Source organism: Acomys minous (genome assembly GCF_964271855.1).
Source record: "Acomys minous genome assembly, chromosome: 13".
Lineage (NCBI taxonomy): Eukaryota > Metazoa > Chordata > Mammalia > Rodentia > Muridae > Acomys > Acomys minous.
Window position 1 is genome coordinate 89,119,220 of NC_140495.1, and position 6,617 is coordinate 89,125,836.

Here is a 6,617-nt window from a genome sequence, read left to right on the forward strand (position 1 = left end):
CCTGGAACTCACTATGTAGACCAGGCTGGCCTCAAACTCAGAGATCTACCTGCCTCTTCCTCCTGAGTGCTGGGACTAAAGGTGTGTGCCACCACTCCCTGGCTCAGAAGCAAGTCCCACAGCCGAACATTAGGTGCAATTCTGCAGGGAGTCCTGCTGAGGAGGCAGAGGAAGGATTGGGGGATCCAGAGGGGTCAAGGACACCACAAAAACACAGCCCATGGAATCAACTGACCAGGACTCAAGAGGACTCACAAAGATCACAGAGCTTGTATGGGTCTGACCAAGGCTCTCTGCCTATACGTTATGGCTGAGTAAGTAGCTCAGTGTTCCTGTGGGATTCTTAAAAGTGGGAGTGGGGCTGTCTCTGACTCTGTTGCCTGCCTTTGGAACCCTTTTCCTTCCACTAGGTTGCCTCATCCAGCCCTGACGTGAGAATATGTGTCTGGTCTTACTGTAGCTTGTTACTGCCATATTTGGTTGATGTTCCTGAAAGGCCTGCTCTTTTCTGAGGGGAGGTGGATCCAAGGGAAAGGAGAGGTGGAGGTGGGGGGTAGTGTAGAGGAAACAGGGAAAATTGCAGTCAGGCTGTAATATATGAGAGATGCATAAATAAAAAAGGAAAATGTTAAAATTAATAAATCTCAAAAAATTTTGCATTCACGTTCTTTTTCTATTTTCTATGTATGGGTGTTTTACCTGCCTGTGTGTCTGTGCACTGTGTGCATACAGTGCCTGCAGCCCCCCAAATTCATTTAAAAGAAAGAAAGGTCAAAGAGGAGGCTGAGGATATAGCTGAGTGCAAGAACATGTCAGAAGGCCTGCCTTCGACTCCTAGAACTGCAGAGAAGGGAAAGAAGGAAAGGAGGAGAGGCGAGGAGGGGAGGGGAGGGGAGGGAAGAGGAGGGGAGGGGAGAGGAGAAAAGGAGAGGGGAGGGGAGAGGAGGGGAGGGGAGAGGAGGGGAAGGGAGAGGAGAGGAGGGAAGGAGAGGAGAGAGGAGGGGAGGGGAGGGGAGGGGAGGGGAGGGGAGGGGAGGGGAGGAGAGGAGAGAGGAGGGGAGGGGAGGGGAGGGGAGGGGAGGGGAGAGGAAAAGAGACAGAGAAAAGATGACTCAGAATAGAAATATTTGTAAACCATGTGCTGGGAAGAGCTGATTCCACAGCTTTTTCAGAGAACTTGATAAAAAGGGAACACTCTTGTGTGCCTGCCCAGAGCAGACTTGGCAAGATCTGATCTGGTCCAGGGCTGGGGCAGGACCTGGAAAGAGTTAAGTTATTTGTGGTTCCTGGGAACCTGGCTTTTCCTCCTTGAAGAGACTGAGGTTATTTGTGGTTCCTGGGAACCTGGCTTTTCCTCCTTGAAGAGACTGAGGTTATCAGTCCCCAGGCCACCGTGTGCTCAGTCTGTGATGCACTTGAGACACCCTGTGCTCCTTTAAGCAACACTGCTCCATTAGCTTCCTGCAGACTTCACCCACTGTATGACAGCTTTGTGCTGACACTGTCTCATTTCCTCCCTACAAATCGTATATAAGATGCTGTACTTCTCAATACATATGCTTTTAATCCCAGCACCTGGGAAGCAGAAGCAGGCGGATCTCTGAGTTCCAGGCCAGCCAAGGCTACTTACTCAAAGAAACACTGCCTCAAAAGACAAAAAAAAAAAAAAAAAAAAGACGAACAAACAAACAGAAGATCTCCGAACCCCAAATCCCCCAAACTTTGCTATCTTCTTTATTCTCTGACCCCCTGGTCATTCCTCTCAGGAACCTGTCACTGAAGAACAAGCTGCTGGTCTCGGTCAACTGTGTGTCTGAGAAGGGTCTAGAAGCTATATATGTGAGGAACTCTCTATCACAACTCAATAATAAAAGCATAAGTTAGTTTGAAACTGGGCAAAGGATTTGAAAGGCTGTTTTCCAAATACAAACAAGGCTGGGTGTGGTGGCGCATGCTTTTAATCCCAGCACTTGGGAGGCAGAGGCAGGTGGATCGCTGTGAGTTTGAGGCCAGCCTGGTCTACAAAGGGAGTCTAGGACAGCCAAGGCTACACAGAGAAACCCTGTCTCAAAATAAACAAACAAATGGTCCATGAGCACCTGCAAAAGGATGCGTCTCTTGGAGACCTGCCAATATGGGCAGCATTAGCACCAGGACTGTGAAGAAGACAGCAGGAGTCATCCTTGAGAAGTACTACATGTGTCTAGGTAATAACTGCCACACCAACAAGTGCGTGTGCAAGGAGATCGCCATTATCCCCAGCAAAAAACTTCAAAACAAGACAGCCGGCTATGTCACACATCTGATGAAGCGATTCTGAGAGGTCCTGTGAGAGGTAACGCTATCAAGTTGCAGGAAGGAGAGAGAGAGAGAGAGGAGAGAGAGAACTGTGTTCCTGAGGTCTCAGGCCTGGACCAGAAGATCATGAGGTAGATCCTGACACCAGGGAAATGCTCATGCTTCTGGACCTCGACAGCCTCTCCAACCTGCAGGTCACTCAGCTACAGTTGGGATGAATTTCAAAATACCACGTGGAGCCATTTAAATCTGTTCTATCATATTTTCTTTCTTTCTTTTTTTTTTTTCCGAGACAGGATCTCTCTGTGTAGCCCTGGCTATCCTGGACTCGATTGTAGACCAGGCTGGCCTTGAACTCACAGAGATTCACCTGCCTCTGCCTCCAGAGTGCTGGGATTAAAGGCATGCGCCATCACGCCCAGCTGTTCTGTCATATTTTCAATAAACCTGAAAACAAGAAAAAACAGTATACATCTCTTAACTGAATGAAAAAAGAAAGAAAGATAAAGAATGAAAGGAAGGAAGGAAGGAAGGAAGGAGGAAGGGGACATGACTGGTCCTAAGGTATAGTGGAGGAGAGCACAGCCAGAGGCCTGGACAGCTGGGAGATCACAGAGTGGACATGGCTGGACTGAGCTGGGCCATTGGTGAGAAGGGAAGGGAGAGGAGAGGAGAAAGAGGGGAACCAAGTGCGGCAGCCAGGAGACCCAAAAGAGTAGATGAAAAAGACCAGATAGAGCCGCGCGTGGTAGCACACGCCTTTAATCCCAGCACTCGGGAGGCAGAGGCAGGCAGATCGCTGTGAGTTCGAGGCCAGCCTGGTCTACAAAGTGAGTCCAGGACAGTCAAGGCTACACAGAGAAACCCTGTCTCGAAAAACCAAAAAAAAAAAAAAAAAAAAGAAAAAGACCAGATAACCAAAATGGTTGGATTATATAGGGAAGGGCAGCTGGGGGAAGGGCAGCCCAGGGCCTGGGTGGAAAATTCAGGGTAGCAGACAGTGGGGCATGCAAGCCAGGAGGGCCTTGTAACAGGTAGGGACCAAGGGACGAGGGACGCTGTGAGAACTTGATGGCCAAGTTCGCTTTGATATGATAAAAAGTCACCTCAGCCTTGGGGAGGTGGGGGTTTTGGGGGTGGGGGAGGGGGAGGGTAGCTGAGCTCTAACATTAGTGATTAGGGAAATCTATCATTCCTGGGAGGGCAGCACAGTTAAACAGTCCAAAGGGTGGGGACCGGTGTGGGAAAGCTGGAGCCCTCACACACTGCTGGTGGGGACAGAAAATGCTTCAGCCGCTTGGGAAAACAGTTCCTACAAGAATAAAATGGGGCTGGGTAGTGGTGGCGCACGCCTTTAATCCCAGCACTTGGGAGGCAGAAGCTGGTGGATCTCTGTGAGTTTGAGGCCAGCCTGGTCAACAGAGTGAGTTCCAGGACAGCCTGGGCTACATAGTGAGACACTGTGTCAAAAAAAAAAAAAAAAAAGTTATCACACAACCCTGCAGTTCTACTCCTAGGTAATAAACTGAAGGAAATGAAGACATATGTTCACATGAAGAATTTTGTACAGAAATGTTCATACTAATGAGTTAGTGGGAAAATATGACCATCAAATGATGCATACAGTAACAAATGTGGTTATGCTCATATGACCATATATCATTCAGCCATGGAAAAGCTGACACACGCCACAACATTAATGAGCCTTAAAATTATTTGGCAAAAGAAGCCAGACAGGAACAGCCATATTGCATGGTTCCACTTATGTGGCAATCAACACTTTAGTTAAGTTTCTGTTGCTGTGATATCAAGACCATGGCCAAAAGTAGCTTGAGGAGGAAATGGTATATTTGGCTTCCATAGCCAGCATCACAGTTCTTTGAGGGAAATCAAGGCAGGAACCTGGAGGCAGGAGCTGAAGCAGAGGCCGTGGAGGAGTGCTGCTGACCTGGCTTGCTCACCATGGCTTGCTTGGGCTGCTTTTCTAATACAACTCAGGAGCACCCACCCAGGGGTGCCACCTCCGACAAATGGGTCTAGGCTGGGCCCTCCCACATCGATCATGAACTAAGAAAAAGCACCACAGACTTGTCTACAGGCACTATCTGATGCAGTCATTTTTCTCAAGCGAGGATCACCTTCCCAGATGCCCCTCAATCTGTAGCAAGCTGACAAAGAAGAAAAGAAAACAAACAAACAAAAAGCAGCCAGGGCAGTAAGAAAACCCAGAGGTGTAAACCAAGTTCATGTGTTAAAGAAGGGTGAGAGGTGACCGCCAGTGAGCACACGGTTTCTTTTGGAGAGTGGCAAACATAATTCTATAGTCGGCTATGGAGGTGCACGGAGAGCCCACTGACCATGGCAAAAGCCATGGGTCAAATGCTTTCAGTGGGTGTGTGTAGGGCAGGGGACTTGCATCTCAACATAGCCAGAACTTGTGTTTCTGAGGAAAAGCTATGCTGGTGCACTCTTCAGCACTGTTTCAACTGACAAGACATACAGAAGCCCAGAGCTGTTGGAAACATGGGTGTCACCATGGATTTTATTGGAAACCCCCAATGGGAACTTTTGACACTCATGTCTTGTCATTTACTAGGGTTTTTTAAATATATAATTTAATTTTATCTTATATTCATTGGTGTTCTGCCTGCATGAGCTGCACGGGGTGTCAGAAGACCTGGAACTGGACTTACAGACAGTGTGAGCTGCCATGTGAGTGCTGGGAATTGAACCTGCGTCCTCAGTGTTCTTAGCTGCTGAGCCATCTCTCCAGCCCCTGCTAGAAGGATTCTTTTTTGGGGGTAGGGGTGTAGCGTTGGCTGTCCTGGACTCACTTTGTAGACCAGGCTGGCCTTGAATTCACAGAGATCTGCCTGCCTCTGTTTCTCGAGTGCTGGGATTAAAGGCGTGCGCCACCACCCCTGGCTAAAGGAGTCGTAAGAAGACAAAGGTTTCCTCATGGTTATGGTGATGGTGATGATGTCCGTGATTATAATATGATAGTGATAGAGATGAAGATGATGATGGGATGGTGATATCAGTGATGTGATGGTGGTGATGTGACAATAGTGAAGACAGAAGTCATGATCATGGTAATAACAGAGATAGTGATTATGGTCCTGAAGGTGAGACACAAGGCTCCTCACACGCAGGGCAAGTGCTCTACCACTGAGCTACATCCCCAGCCCCCCTCCCTTTGATTTCATAGGTCAAATTTGGAACTACAAAAGAGCTAAAAACCCAGTAAGAGTTAAGTGTCTGGTGTAACTGGACTGAAACCTATTTGGATTCATGACTCGTTTCCTACAGGCTGGCTTTTTTTTTTTTCAGGTTTCCACACCTTTCACACACTGTCCTTCCAGCACGGCTGGGGACTAGATGTCGCTCAGCTCAGCTTTGGCAACCCAGTCAGGCCACCTGGGCAAAGCACCAGCATGAGACTGGACAGTTGCAATCTCTTGGAGAGTGAAACCAGGTGCTGAAAAGGCATCATAAACCCAGGTGAGATGTGACCATGTGGCCCCGGGGGACCTGTGGCTATTTGTTCCCATCATGTATACATTTAGGGGTGTTAAGAACTACCTGCCACTTTGCCCACTTTTACCCACCTCATAACCAGTATGATATTTATTTTTTTTCTTTTTTTTCTTTTTGCCCCCAGAATGTGCCTGTGAGTCACTCCACCCATGGAAACCTCCTCCCCTCTAACCTCAGGCAAAGCAGAGTGGGCCACACTCTGTCATTCTCTCCCATCTCTCAACAGTACTGGCTTGCTCAAACTAGGGCCAGGCCTGGGGTGTGGGTATGGACAGGAAGTGGGCACCGGCTTTAAGCATCTCTCTCCACTCCCCAGGGAGGAGGGGGCAGTCACATGTATTGAGAATGAGTGGCCATCAGGGCTGGTTCTAAGCACTGTACCTCATATCCATGTCCTGTCTCATGGGACGCTGTGATTATCAACACTTTGGGATGAAGAGCTGAAAGGTGAAAAGGCTAAAGCATCTTGCTAGCCACTTGGGCCCCAGACCACTCTCAACCCCTCTCCCTGACAGCTCCCCTCATCTTTGACACTCCAAGCGGAAACAGAGGCCAGTCAGTTGGCCTGTTGGACCACAGCAAGAGTCCCACACCCCAGTAGGGGCTCAGCAGATGAGCTCCCTGGCTTTCACAGCTGACTTCCTGAAGACTGTCACAGGCCGGATGAGGAGGTGACAACAGGGTGGGTGCTGGTGGGAACCTGTGACCACAGTCTGGGGGCAGGGCAGGAAGCAGTAGTGACGTGACCCTGACAAGGGTGGGCCTGCCTGGGGATCGATAGC

At 49.0% G+C, this 6,617-nt stretch overlaps 1 pseudogene across 1 annotated transcript; it reads left to right on the forward strand.

Annotated features, from left to right (window-relative positions):
* The first annotated feature begins 2,134 nt into the window (after positions 1-2,134).
* On the forward strand, positions 2,135-2,545 carry LOC311580628 (small ribosomal subunit protein eS17-like; annotated as a pseudogene). The gene has a single exon. The product of its transcript is annotated as a small ribosomal subunit protein eS17-like (transcript).
* The last annotated feature ends 4,072 nt before the right edge of the window (positions 2,546-6,617 follow it).